At 45.6% G+C, this 15,057-nt stretch overlaps 1 protein-coding gene across 1 annotated transcript in view; it reads right to left on the reverse strand.

The window, feature by feature from the left end:
- The window catches only part of IGF1R (insulin like growth factor 1 receptor), a 278,513-nt gene that overhangs the window by 251,969 nt on the left and 11,487 nt on the right, over window positions 1–15,057 (reverse strand). The window lies entirely within an intron of this gene.

Raw genomic sequence — 15,057 nt, forward strand, 5'->3', positions numbered from 1 at the left:
AGCAACTGGCTGACAGCAACCTACAGCACATACAATTAAGTTGCACGGGTAAGGTAGCCAACTCTCGCAAGATGAAAATCATCTCAGCATGTGGTTGGGCTCAGCAGCTCACATTTATGGCCACTATACAACGCTTTTAGCTGCCTACTACCGCCCGCTGCCTCAGAGTGTTTTAAATCTACATCTGCCAACTCGTCCAGACTATTTTGACTTCATTAAAAGAAAACTGCCAGCACAGTACCATCATACACAACTGCACTGAGTTTCCAATGATCAGAAACAGAACTCAATAAAAAGTCAATGGGAAATTATATTTATATATCCCCCACAGTAATCTATAAATGACCGACAGTCCCACTGTGATTTACCTTAACAATACATAGGACTTGACCACTAAACCTTCGCTATCTATCCTGCCCTAAAGAAACAGATTGTTTTTCCTTTTCTGTGGTAATGTTTGGTTAAAACAAACTGAACTAAAACTTCCATTAATCCCAACGTCCACAAGGCTGGAGTTTTAAAAGAAAAGTCAAACAAAGTATCTGACTACACAGGAAAGAAAGGTGCTAGTTTCAGATCAAGTTAGCTTAACAAGACTGGAAAGTCCCTTTCACACCCCTGTAGACACACTGAAACACCTTTAAAATCCCATGAGTGGATCATATTGTCGCCTGTTCTCCCACACAGGTTACAACATGACCAATCAATTCAACTGAAAAGGTGGTTAACTGATAAAACAGTGTCTACATTAAGTGTTAAAGGGACTTTCCAATCATGTTTAATTTGACTGAGCTAATCAGACTGAAAACCAAGTACCTTCTTCTCTCTTGGACAGGGCAAAACATGTGGATAGCTACAAGAAGAAAGACAATGTGACTGATAATTTAGGCCACAGGTAGTCAACAGGTGAACTGCAGGCCAAATCCGGACTGCCAGATGCTTCTGAATGAACTGCAAAATCTTTTTATATACTTATTGTTATTGCGGTGTGAAAACTATTTCTCTGACTTCTGGCTCCTGACTATACCTTGACCAAGAAATTTGGACCTTGCCAAAAAATTAAGTGACTACCCTGATTTAGACCTTGTCCACACAGGAGAGTTATACCAAGCAATAAGGTAGAGTGTGAATTTAAACCAATGAAGTCACACTAATGCAGGGATCGGCAACCTTTGGCACACGGCCCGCCAGGGTAAGCCCCCTGGCTGGCCGGGTCGGTTTGTTTACCCGCTGCATCCGCAGGTTCGGCTGATCGCGGCTCCCACTAGCAGCGGTTCACCGTTCTTAGCCAATGGGAGCTGCGGGAAGCGGTGGCCAGCACATCCCTTGGCCTGCGCCGCTTCCCAAAGCCCCATTGGCCTGAAGCAGCAAACCGCGGCCAGTGGGTGCCGTGATCGGCTGAACCTGTGGATGCGTCAGATAAACAAACCAGCCGGGCCCACCAGGGGGCTTACCTGGCAGGCCATGTGCCAAAGGCTGCCAATCCCTGCACTAATGTAACTCCCCATGGGATAACTCTTTTTGCAGTGTAAAAATGCGTTTTCTGTTTAGCTTATGTCACTTTGGAAGGGGTTTAAACTAAGCCAAGAAAAGGGGCTCATAAAGAGACCATATGGGGAGTTATACCTGCATAATTATTTCAGTGTAACTGGTAAAACCTTCCTGTGTAGACCAGCCCTTACCGTCTCCTATGCCAGTTAAGATGAATGGGGCTACAAAGAGACAGAACCTACACAGGCAGAGTGCAACAGGATGCAAGTACTTCTACACAGAGCACTCATTTTTTCAAACATGAGGTAAAGAGGACAGGCAAACACAAACATCCTGGAGTTTTATCAACTGCAAAAAAAACCCTGAGTTTTACTATCCGCAAGAGAGCTTTCAATCAGCAACTTAGGCCTCTCACTGTACACCCCTAACAATCATCTTAAATCAATTATTCTACTCTGCAGCTTTTCCCCCCCTTAAGTAAGAATTTGTAGGAAAAAATGTTTGTATGAAAACTAGGATACGTACCTCACTGAAGCAGTGAAATGGTCTTCCCCAAGTAGCTTAAGTATACTTGGTTTCTACATTTTAGCTTGTACGATCATCGGCTTGGGGACTGTCTTCTATTGCAGTGGTTCTCAAAGCCAGTCCGCCGCTCATTCAGGTAAACCCTCTAGCGTGTCGGACCGGTTTGTTTACCTGCCGCGTCCACAGGTTCGGCCGATCGCAGCTTCCCCTGGCCGCGGTTCACCGCTCCAGCCCAATGGGGGCTGCGGGAAGCGGCACAGGCCAAGGGACATGCTGGCCACCCTTCCCACTGCCCCCATTGGCCTGGAGCTGCAAACCGCGGCCAGTGGGAGCCGCGATCGGCCGAACCTGCGCACGCGGCAGGTAAATAAACCGGTCCGGCACGCCAGGGGCTTTCCCTGCACGAGCGGTGGACCGGCTTTGAGAACCACTGTTCTATTGTGTTTATACCTTGCCTAACAGAGCGGAGCCTCCAATCCCTGATGCAGCCTTTAGACTCTAGCAGAACATTCAATGAATAGGTGCATGTTTGCATTTCTGATCAGTGAAACGATTAGCTTACTATTCAACAAAACATGTAGGATCTATATTGTTTGGCAGCTGCAAATGCTTCTACTAAAAGTGTGTCAGAATATTTTATTAGTCGAGAAAATCTCCTACACCTTTAACTCGATGTGGGAAGGGTGATGTCAGGAGCGAAACACACACAGTCCCTTCTGCAACCTAAGCAGATGTCTCTGAAGAGAACGGGGTGCAAAGTGCATGCCCAACAAAGTGCAAAGAGAACGGGGCTGTCACAGGTGCATGCCCAACAGATCCACAGGAGGAGACGTCAGGCTCAGCGAGTCAGTGTCCTGCAGAGCAGTGTGACTGTGACAGTCAGCTCAGCAGAGATTTTATCCATCCTGCTCGCCTTCTTCAGACCCAACATAGGGGGAAGCTATAACCACCCACGTAGCACAGCCAAGCTTCCCAGATCACCTGGGAAACTCCCAGCTTCAGGCACTCCTTTCTGATCTCCCAGCACCTGCACTAGGAGAGCAGGGGAGTCATTCTGGGCCACGCCTCTGTTTTGGGTAATGGCGGACTGCAGCCAAGAAAAGACCATATTAGGAATCTATCCTCGCCTACTGCAGTTCCAGCTGCTCCAATTAATGGAGGCTGAGAACAACAGAAACGAATGGGAAGCATTTTTAAAAACAAGTAACTGCTAGCAGTACTGATGAGGGGAAAGAGAACTCCATTTGCATCACTGGATAATTGTGCTTTAATTTTAGGTATTTGATTGGGGGGGGGGGGGATCAGCTTAACATGAACTGAATTGAACTTCTGTACATTGAACCAGAATTATCTTGAGCTGATAATCAAGGTGGGCCATTTCCAGCAGTTGACAAGAACAGCGGGGGGGGGGGGGGGAAATAAACATGGGGAAATAGTTTTACTTTGTGTAATGACACATCCACTCCCAGTCTTTATTCAAGCCTAAGTTAATTGTATCCAGTTTGCAAATTAATTCCAATTCAGCAGTCTCTTGTTGGAGTCAGCCACACTATCAGAGGCTCGTTCACCTGCACATCTACCAATGTGATATATGCCATCATGTGCCAGCAATGCCCCTTTGCCATGTACATTGGCCAAACTGGACAGTCTCTACGTAAAAGAATAAATGGACACAAATCAGACGTCAAGAATTATAACATTCAAAAACCAGTCGGAGAACACTTCAGTCTCTTTGGTCACTCGATTACAGACCTAAAAGTGGCAATTCAACAAAAAAACTTCAAAAACAGACTCCAACGAAAGACTGAATTGGAGTTAATTTGCAAAGTGGATACAATTAACTTAGGCTTGAATAAAGACTGGGAGTGGATGTGTCATTACACAAAGTAAAACTATTTCCCCTTGTTTACTTCCCCTCCTACTGTTCTTGTCAACTGCTGGAAATGGCCCACCTTGATTATCACTACAAAAGGTGTCTGCCCCCTCCCGCTCCCGCTGGTAACAGATCACCTTTCCTGATCACTCCTGTTACAGTCTGTATGGTAACACCCATTATTTCATGTTCTCCGTGTATATAAAATCTCCCCACTATATTTTCCACTGTATGCATCTGATGATGTGAGCTGTAGCTCACGAAAGCTTATGCTCTAATAAGTTTGTTAGTCTCTAAGGTGCCACAAGTACTCCTTTTCTTTTTGCAGATACAGACTAACACGGCTGCTACTCTGAAACCTAGAATTATCTTGGGCACAGAGGCTTCCCAAAGACCAATCATCTAGAGGCTTTCAAAGCAATTCATACAGTTGTCAAAGACTAAACTGGGAAGGCAAGCTCTGAAAAGAGCATATGTTTGTCTTGAACAACAGGTAACCTAAATTTAACTACAATCCACAGTCCCACCGAACAAAATGCTGCGGGTGCAGTTTTTGCCAAGCACCAATGACATGCTTGACTTTATACAAGACAGTGAAGACAGGTTCTGCCCCAAAAAGTTGATAATAGAAAAGGCTTGGGGAACCTTTAAGAGCTTTGTTTCTGGGATTTCGTGTGTTGTGGTGGTGGTGGTGGAGGAGGATGGGGGGGGGAGGGGTGTTTTCTGTTTTGTTTTTTTTAAAACAGCATTTTGACCAGCATGGTTTGTCATTTGGGGGCTTGTGGAAATAAGAAGTTTCCACGAAGGATTTGAATGAAAAGAGGTGGGGGAGGTACCTGGTGAACTTGAAAATTAAGGACACCCCAAGCATACAAGTCAGCATGAAAGGAGGCAAGAATGCAAGACCACGGGGCAAGTGTGAAGGGAATGGCAAAGCAGGCTTCCTTTAGAGTGAAGGTAGGGTTATGAGAGGTGTGCACAAAGATGCAGACATGGATGTAACTGTACAGAATCTTGAAAGAGAAAATGAGAATAATGAATTTGATACCCAAAATATAAAAGGAGTTCATTTATCGGATGACCACCAATAATCTGAGTTTTATTGCATCCTCTATTTGATACAAGCAGGGGTAAAAAGGGACACACTTTCTCACACTAATTTGCATTCTTCAAACAGCCACATCAAAAACATTGGGAAAAAAAATAGAGTATAATTCACAGAGCCTCCTCTTCAACATATCCAAAGAGTTGTAAGAGAAACAGTTCAGAATGGATTTATATGCTACCCCAGCTATTCAAATTCCTGGCACCTGGTAATTCTCACAAAAAAGCTAAATAAGAACAATTCAAGACCATGGAAAGGAGTTTAGTTCACGCAATAATCCAAAACATCTTCTTAAGAATTCCCCTGAAAGCCCTTAACAAATGCCTAAACTTCCAAAATCTATTCCCCAAAGCCTCAAGCTAGAGCAACAGGAAGTACAGCTTTTTTCTCTTCAATGGATGCTTTTAAATAAGGGAAAAAAGTCAATCAGCATTAGACCCATTACAAATCCTGAAAAAGCTGCAGATTCAGGAAGTGGGGGTTGGGGAAGGGTTTGAACCTCCAAAGGTCAGCTTGAAAATCCTGCCTACTTTATTCAGTAAGCAGAAAGGGTCAGGAATTTCAGAAACGCTAGGTATTTTGCATTATTTTCTGAAACTTTATGGGGAGGGGGGAGGGCGGGTGCAAAGGGGAAGGCTGTAATTAACCTTGATGCTCCAGGGTATTTTCTGGAGGATATGCACTGTATTCCTTTCTGAGCATGCAAGGCAGCTTTCCATTCTTTTACATACTGATGGCTTATCACTGGCCATGGGCGCGATTAGAATTATTTTTGAGCAGCAGAAACATGGTGGGCTGCAGATTTTCCATGGATATACAAAAAATTTTAAAATATTCCATTCCTCTCACATTGTTTTTTCCTCCACCAACATCGAACAGCAAAACATAGCTAAGATAATGTGCATCATCAAAGAGCATCCTGCTGGTTATGAAAAACACTAATTACTCTAGAATTTATGAAAGCGCCACTAAGGAAAGGTCCATCATACGAATGGAAAACTGGCTATGCTGCAGTTTTAAAGGTGTTTTTTTTTTAAATATATAAAGTAATTTACACATTTGATTGGTTTAACCAAGTGTCATTCCATTTCAACGTAGCAATATCGGTCTCACAAGTGTCAAGATACCAACATGAAGCTCTACATATTCATGGTGGATTCTGCAAAGGAGCTTGGAGAACATCAATAGCCAAATGACAGTAAACCTCTTTCTTGATGCCTGCAGGATGCTCCGCCTTATGGTTGAGGAATGGCAACTAAATTCCAAACTCTCACCATCCCAAAGGAACTTATGTCTGGGGTATTTAGGCCTCTCTAGGAACTAGTACCCTTTCCATGAAATTCCATTGTACTTCAACTATGCGACTGAGTATGTTCCATTTGATCCACTTTTTCTTGAGCAAAGGAGCTTTTCTGGACGAGGAAGCTGGACATCTGGTATTTAAGAAACCTGGGAGTTTTTTCCTGTCATGTCTACAAATTCTGAAAGCCAAGCTCTCCTCTCAGGCAGTGAGATCAACCATTTCCTTTCCCCCTCTCATTTTCTGTAGTCCTAAAAAAGACGGGTGCGGAAGGTAATGCATATATTTTCCTCTTATAGCTACTTGGCTCTTCTGAAACAGCAGACTACGGTCTTCAGATTACCTGATGACACAAAAGGTGCCCTGTTTGTGGTCAGAACTGGGCAGTTACAAGATAGAATGCAGATTCCACTCCGCCCGGTTGATCGCATTCCTGCCTCACAAAACTGCTGAGATATCAGTCTTCCCCCTTACGCCAGGGGTTCTCAACCTCTCTCTTTCTGAGGCCTCTTCCCCCCTCCAACATACTATAAAAACTCCAAGACCCAGCAGAGGAGTGGGGGGCACCTCAGGACTCCTGGCTTCAGCCATCAAGTGGGGGGGGTCTCAGGGCTTTAGCCCTGTGGACTGCCAGTGCTCTGGGTGGAGGGCTCAGGGTTTCTGCCCCACTGGGACACCAGGGCTCAGGGTTTGAGACCCAGCAGGGGGATGCCATGGCCCGGGGCTTCAGCCCTGTGACTCCATTCCTGGTGTCAGCCCTGTGGGGGCGCCGGGGCTCAGGGCGTCAAGCTTCAGCTCCACCTGAGCTCAGGGCACCCGGCTTCAGCCCTGCAGCTCCGCTCCACCAATGCTCCGAGGGGAGAGCAGGGGCTTGAGGCTCCCTGCAGCTCTGTTCCCACTTTCAGCATCACGGGGGTGCTGTGGCTCAGGGGGCCCTGCTTCAGCCACAAGGCCCCACAGCCCCCTGAAACCAGCTTGCAGCCCCCCAAGGGGCCACGGACCCCTGGTTGAGAACCACTGCTTCATGCAGCAACCCCTGGCTTGTGCCACGTGCCACTCTGTTCAGATTAGTAGGCACTCCTTCTTCTAGAATATCCTGCATCCAGCTCCTCCTGCCTTTTTGACATATGCTATCACGGTCGTATTCTTCACTGCGAATAGCTCTTCTTTGTGGCGGAGCCAAAGGGACTCCCTGCTTGCCTTCACCTCCAGTAAGTTTAAGTTTCATTGCTTCTCAAACACAGATCTCCCCAGCCTGGTATCTCAGGTCCTCACCGGTTCTACAAGGGAATGGTCCTCTGAAGCATTTTCTTCTTGTCTCTTTTTTTTGCTAACTGCCATTTCAATGAGTTTGAAAAATTCTGGGAAAGCTGGATCTTGGTCAAGGGGTGCAGGAGATAGTTATGGGGCAGAGAAAGCAGTACATGCACAGATTTGTCCTACGGAACCTTGCCCAGCAGAGAAAGTCTGTGCAAGTTACTAGCATCTCGTCATGAACCTACTGGGGAGTGAACTTAATTAACATCCTCATCTTGAGCCACTTCAAGACGCCTTCATATATTCAGAAGCAAAATCAGAACACAAGATTCCTCCCCCCGCCACTTCAATTTTATGCAGGTCACGTTTAAATAACCATAACCGTGTTTTTATTCTGTAGGTCTCAACGCATTGTTAACCCCATTTCATAGACAGGGAAGAGGTACAGAAACACCAAGTTACTTGCCCAAGGTCTCATCTGAAGTCAATGGCACAGTCAAGAACAGAACTCAAGCCTCTGGAGTTCTATCAACAAGACCACACTGCCTCCCACATGCACTTTTCTCCAGTCTCACCATCAGAATACAAGTCAGCTACGCAGAGACAGCTACTATAATGCAAGAGAGCAGGTGGAGCTGGCAGGAGATGGCACACAGGGAAGCAGGCTGATCTGGAGAAGAGACCTTGCAAGTTAAGAGGGAAGTGCAAGTCTGTCCTGAAGAAAAGGGGAAGCTGGATTTTAGGTAACCAGGAATGGGAGAATATTATCCCTTCAGTCTTTTAAGCAGCAAGTGGCCTGTTATAGAAGAAACTTAAATTCTTCGTATTTTCCTGGTTGATAAAGAGCCCTAATTACCAATGTATTTGTGAGGGTATTTTTAAATAAAACCTTACTAAATAAACTAGCTACCCACACGTGTTTTGTCACAAGCAAACACTCTGTTCATTTTGGTACCAGAGTCAGTAGCAGCACCAAACTACTTGGAATACAATCACTTCCATATTCCATTCCAGTCTGCCCTTCTTCACTGCTCCCCAACCCAAAGCCCTCAGTCAGGCTTGGCTTTCACAGGAAGTGAGTCACTATCATGTTGGTGAATCACAATTCAACTTGAGTGAGCCTAAAATTCAGCTGTGAAGAGCAACAAATGAGCGTGACAGCAAGGTCAGATCTAAATTGTAAGTCTGACTTATACACAATTAACACTCCCTTGCCCACTGTTCTGAATTTGCTTAGGAAGTGGTGCATATTTAAGCTCTCTGAATTCTAACTATGCTTGGGGGCTTTTTTGGAGGAGAATGAACAATTGTAAAACTATATCTTCCTTTCAATCTATTAACTTTACAGGAAAGAGTATGACTGGGCTACTGTCTACTATCTAAAATCTTTCTATATAAGCCCACACTTTAGGCTCTCAGTACTTCCCAGGTAAATTTAATATATACACTCCAAGGCCCAAAGCAATTCATGGAATTTTCTGCCCTTCCCTGGGTATGAAAAGGCGCTGACCAGGTTATTACATTTCTCTACTCCTTGTGTATCCTCCACGCCAAAAAGGGAGAAGGCAAATTTGCATGAAATATAGACAATAATATATCAATACACACTATAAAACATTCACGCTGATGAAGTAATATTGGGGCTCATAAGCTCTGAAGGACAGCATGATTACACAAACTCAAACACATTCTATCAGTGGTGCATGCAGAAGAAAAGGCTGTTATGTATAACAGATGGAACCGGTTGTGCTCATAAGAATTATACATGGAACCAGTAGCCCCACCTACAGTTAAGGGTGCCTAACATTTTCCATTGTTAGACCCTGCTTTCAGTTGCTTATAACTTTGCCAAATTTTAACTACCCAGGCTGAAGTTTTCCATGCCATGAAAGTAGAGATTCTCCCCCCCGATGCTGGCACCCAGGCTTTCCAAAGCACCGGGGGGTGCTCGACCCGTGGCTGACCCAGGCCCCGTCCCCACTCCACCCCATCCCACCCCTTCCCCCGAGCGCCCCACGTCCTCGCTCCTCCCTTCCCCCCCCCCAGCCTCCTGTACACCACGAACCAGCTGTTTGCAACGGGCAGGAGGCATGGGGAGGGAGGGGGGAAGCACTGATTCGCTGGGCCCGCCAGCGGGAGGCACTAGGGGGGTGGGGGGGAGCTGATAGGGAGGTTGCTGGTGGGCGCTCAGCACCCACCATTTTTTTCCCATGGGTGCTCCAGCCCCGGAAAACCCATGGAGTCAGCACCTATGCACCCAGGCAGTGTGAAGAAGAAAGAAGCTGACTGACTTGAATGTAGAGCCAGGTGAATAGCTGATTATTTGGTTTGTTGGCAGTTCCAAAAACTGAACCAAAAATTTGGTTCATACCAAACCTAGAAATTCCAGTGAATCAAAGAAGTTGACAAAAAATTAATTCTTAGTCAAATGAAACCACTGTGTTTATTAAAATCAAAGCAAAGGAAAGGAGGCGCTAGAATCACAAAATGGCTGGAGAATGACCACAAAGTGGTGATGTCTCCCTTATAGCGGTTAGGGCACTCCCCAGGTTCAATTCTCCCCTCCTCTGCCTGATGTGGAGAAGGGATCTGAACTTGGCATGTGGTGTGACCCACTGCCCGGTGGTCCAGACAGTCTGAAGCAAGTCCCTCATTCTCTCCTGTTGAAGCTGTTCCTCTATGTATAAAGTACCCAAATACTCACTGCTACAATGCTACAAGGAAAATGCATCTATAAGCCCAGTGGCAAGGACACTCACCTGCCATTTGGAAGACAAATTCAAATCCCTTCTCCACATCAGGCAGAAGAGTGAACTGAATCCAGGTCTCCCACATCCCAGGTGAGTGCCCTAACCACCGGACTAAAGATTACAAGGCCGGCACCACCACCAACTTCTCTTCCAGCCATTCTGTGAATGGTGCCTATGTCCCCCCCCCGAAAAAAAAAAATACAACTTTTGGCCAAAAATCACTCAGGAAATTCTTATCAAAATTGCGAACAGTTTTGGGCCAGCCACAATTGAATTTTTGGGTGAATACACAATTTGTCCAAAAAAAGTCATTCAGCACTACCTGAATGCCACACAGGACTCAATTCTATCCCTGCCTCTGCCACCGAGCTCCTGTGTGTTGCTGGGCAAGTCACTTGCACCAAACTTTTCACAAGTGGTCACTAATTGTGCGTTACTCATTTTCTGGGTTTTGAACTTGAGACATGCAAGGTGTTATTTGCAGAAGTTCTGAGCAGTCCCAGCTGCAACTGACTTTAATGGAAACTGTGCTCTGAAGATATAAAATGCTTCAGGTGACCATAGGCCCCGCTTTGGCCGGAACAGTCCTTTTTTTAAGCCCTGTCCCAGCCGTCCCGACTATTTTGGCAAAACCGAACATTTCTCCCGTTTACTCTTACCAACTGATCATCAGTTGGCAAGAACCAGAGCAAACTAGACTAATGCCAGTTTTGCAAAAAAGGGGTGCAACCCCTAGCAGGGTGCAGAAGAACATGCAGGGGGAAGGGCGAAACACCACCAATCCTGCGCAGAAAGGAGGGCTCGAGAGAGCGGTTCAGGCCGGACTGCCCCTGCATGGGTGGGGCAGGATGGGCGCATGGAGGTCCTCGGGCTGGTCCCATGCAGTGTTCCATTTTTCCTTTGGGAAGATATGGTCACCCTAAAAACACTATAAAATTATAAGCACTCTGAAAAAGTCAGGCCCCAAGTGTTGAAAATTAGGCACCCAAAATTAGCAGCCATCTGATAATGTAAGCGTTAATCTCTGCCAGTCAGTTCCTCTTCTGTAAAATGGGGTGTTATAAAGAAACTCAATGTCTTTGAATCACTTAGATCAGTGGTTCTCAAACATTTTTCCTGCAGGACCTCATTTTTGGATATATTGCTTCCAGCAACCCCAGGCAGCACTGAGGACGCCATTTTGCTTTACAAAATGACATCCTCCTCACAGCATGACCTTGCACATAAGGTGCATGCGAGGTCACACTGTGCAGAGAATGTCGTTTTGTAAAATGTCATCCTCTGCACACTCAGGACTGCTGCAATGCAACCCCACTTGGGGTCACGACCCACAATTTGGGTACTGTTGACTTGATACTCCAATGATGAGTGTCACAGAAGCCTATAAGGACATTAATTCTGTATCCCAGATTTAGCTGTTGTGCAGTGAATAAGGCCTCAGGCCACCCAATGAATGACTAGCATAAAAAAATATTTAATAGTTATACGTTCTGTGAGAATCATCATTCTCGCACAGTAAATGAGACAGGTATCCTATTGGGAAAAAAACAACGTGTGGTGATGTAATTAAAGACTATCATAAGCACAAGGAGACCGCATTAAGGTTGCACAAACGACCTTAATTCTAGCATTTCCTAACTTGTGTGCTTGACTTGGCAACCTTAACATTCTTTTAGTGTGGGGGGGATTGTTTGTTTGTTTTTTGTTTGTTGTTTTTTAAAGAATTATATAGACTGTCTTCTCAGTCAGTCAGTTAACAACCAAGACTTCCCCCACACCAAGTCTCAGGTTTGCTAAGAACAAAGTTTTGCACACATCTTGGAATGCCTAGTAATACCTTGCTTCACAGTAAAAAAAAAAAAAAAAAATTTTTCCTCCAGGTTAAAAAAGTCATCCAATGAGTTTAATACATTTTAAAAACGTTAAGTCACTTACACCCCTACAAGGTCAGCAATTATTCCTATTTTACAAATTGGAAGTTACAATGCAAATGCATGCAAGAAAATACATTTCTTCACAACCCCTGCATGCCATCAGCTTCTGAAGCATGATATTTGACCACCCCCCATTTTAGCATGCATGACTACCAATATTGTTGTCCAATCCCCTTTTTTTTTTAAATTCAGCTATAATATTTAACTTGAGACTTTTCTATCCCACTAGTGGACAGACAGATGCTAATACACTGATGACGACAACATCTTGCTATGTTGTTTTATTTGCTGTTCAAAAAAAACCAAAAACAACAAGCCCACAATTTATAACTGTCAAAGTAGTATTAAAACAGGACCAAATCCACAGAGAGATAACAAATGTGAATGCAACTGTGCAGCATTGCAACATAACATCAGATTCAAACATTCCAAGTGTCTGTCTCTCACGCACACTGCAATGTGCTGTGGACAATTTCAAAATATTGTCACTGATGTTAAATAGATGAACACCAATAACGCCTCAGACAATGTTGGCCCACCCACTGAAATTAGTTACACATGTTGTTGGGTTTGGGCTTGGGCTTTTTTTTTTGTTAAAATGTTGGAAACCTTTTTTGCCAGGTTAACCAATCCTGACTTTAGTCTACTTGGCATTTCTAAAGCATTGCCAATAATATATAGCTCCATTCAGAACACTACAAAAACTGTTAATAGCTACAGACGCTTACACATGATCTTACCAGACTCCTCAGAGGTAAGCATTTAGTCTAACTGCAAAACGGACTGTCTGAAATGAAAATGCATCTGTAACAGAGAAAGTCACCCAAAAACTACTGCCCCAACAATGTAGCGAAGGTACCTTTTTCTGTCTTGATGCTTTCTGGTTTGTGATTTTTTTCACATATTGTTCAGAGATGAAAGAATTGAGAACAGAGAGTGCATCTGTTGTCATCACAATTTAACCGCAGTCCATGTATTTATACAGCATACCCTCCAAAATAACACTGCATCTGTTAAGATGACAGTATTTTTCCACAGGAGCTCTGCTGTGTTGCAGAGCAAGTCTGACATTGTTGCTTTTGAAGTGCTCATTGTGATCCACCCCAAATTCCTTTATAATCTTCCTCAAACGTACTGAATTGTAAAGCTGTTGCTCTCTTGGTATGGCTTGGAAACAATAAAATGTTAACACATCTGATTAGTGGGCAGTTGGCACTAAAAGTCTTCTACTGAGAATGCAACATGTTTATTTAAACAATGAGCCACCAGGAAACAAGAATCTCATTTCTTGATACATACAAAATAAAAGCATACAAAGCCAGAACTCTCCTGCATAGCTTTACATCAGACACTTTCACAGACCCATCTTCAATAGAAACACTGCAATTCTCCCATTGTCAGGGCATTTCTCTGCATTTCTGTTACAGCTGCAAGATAGCTCACTAATGAACCATCTTTAAGAGAATATTTGTGCACTTCTACAGAACACCTGGACTTAAAACTGTTAAGGTGGACAGAACCTCAGGTTTTAACCGTGATTCTAGCGATTTAGTGCAGGCCTAAAAGACGGGAGTAGGGTGGAGTATTTTATAAGCCTCCTTTATAAGAATTGGTATGAATAAGGAGGTTTATACATTTATTAAACCTTCCTTGCTGTGGTGAAAATTCAAACAGCATTTTGCTAGCACATGAAAGACAATGAAACTGGACAGAACCAAATGAGTTTTTTTTACCCAGTTTCTGTCCAGAAGCTTAGGTCACTCCCAGATTCACAACCCAAGCTGGCTCAAAATCCTCCCCTTGCCTTCAAACAAACCAAGGCCAACTCTCAGTTTTGCGACCCGACAAAACCAGACGAATTTCTCCCAATTTTGGCATTTCGCTAGGGAAGTTCATGCATCAATAACCTCCATCCTGGGTCTAGCCCACAGATGGACTACAGGAAAAGATGATCAGCCCATTAATAGAAAATTCCCCTCTGCTGAGTTCTCCAGGGAATACCAAAGGGTAGGCTTTAAGCCAGGGGCGGGCAAACTTTTTGGCCTGAGGGCCACATCAGGTTTCCGAAATTGTATGGAAGGCCAGTTAGGGGAGGTTGTGCCTCCCCAAACTGCCAGGCATGGCCCGGCCCCCGCCCCTTATCCAATCCCCCCTGCTTCTCCCCCCCACCCCCCGGATGGCTCCCCTGGGACTCCTGCCCCATCTACCCCTCCCTGTCCCCTGACCACCCCCAGACCCTCTGTCCCTACTGCCCCCCACCACCCCATCCAACCCTCCCTCTCCTTCCTGACTGCCCCCCGCGGGACCCCTCCCCCATTCAACCCCCCTGTTCCCCACTCTCTGACCACCTCGACCTCTATCCACGCCCCTGACCACCAACTCAAACTCCCCTGCCCTCTATCCACCCCCCCCCCCCCCCGCTCCCTGCCCCCTTACCGCGTTGCTGGAGCACTGGTGGCTGCCGGCGCTACAGCCGTGCCGCCCAGCTGGAGCCAGCCACTCCACCGCGCAGCACAGAGCACTGGGTCAGGCCACGGCTCTGCAACTGCGCTGCCCGGCAAGAGCTCACAACCCCAGCCAGCAGCGCAGTGAGCTGAGGCTGCGGGAGAGGGGGAACAGCAGGGGAGGGGATGGGGGCTAGCCTCCCGGGCTAGGTGCTCAGAGGCTGGGAAGAGGGGCCCGCGGGCCATAGTTTGCCAACCTCTGCTTTAAGTTCTAGCTACTAGGGATAGGATTGGCAGTCCACCTGGCCTTTGGCACTTTCCTCTGTGCTGGCTTACAGGGCTTCCCTCTGTCCAACCTCAGTACCTCACGAAAGGGAG

Source organism: Chelonia mydas, chromosome 10 (assembly GCF_015237465.2).
Source record: "Chelonia mydas isolate rCheMyd1 chromosome 10, rCheMyd1.pri.v2, whole genome shotgun sequence".
Lineage (NCBI taxonomy): Eukaryota > Metazoa > Chordata > Testudines > Cheloniidae > Chelonia > Chelonia mydas.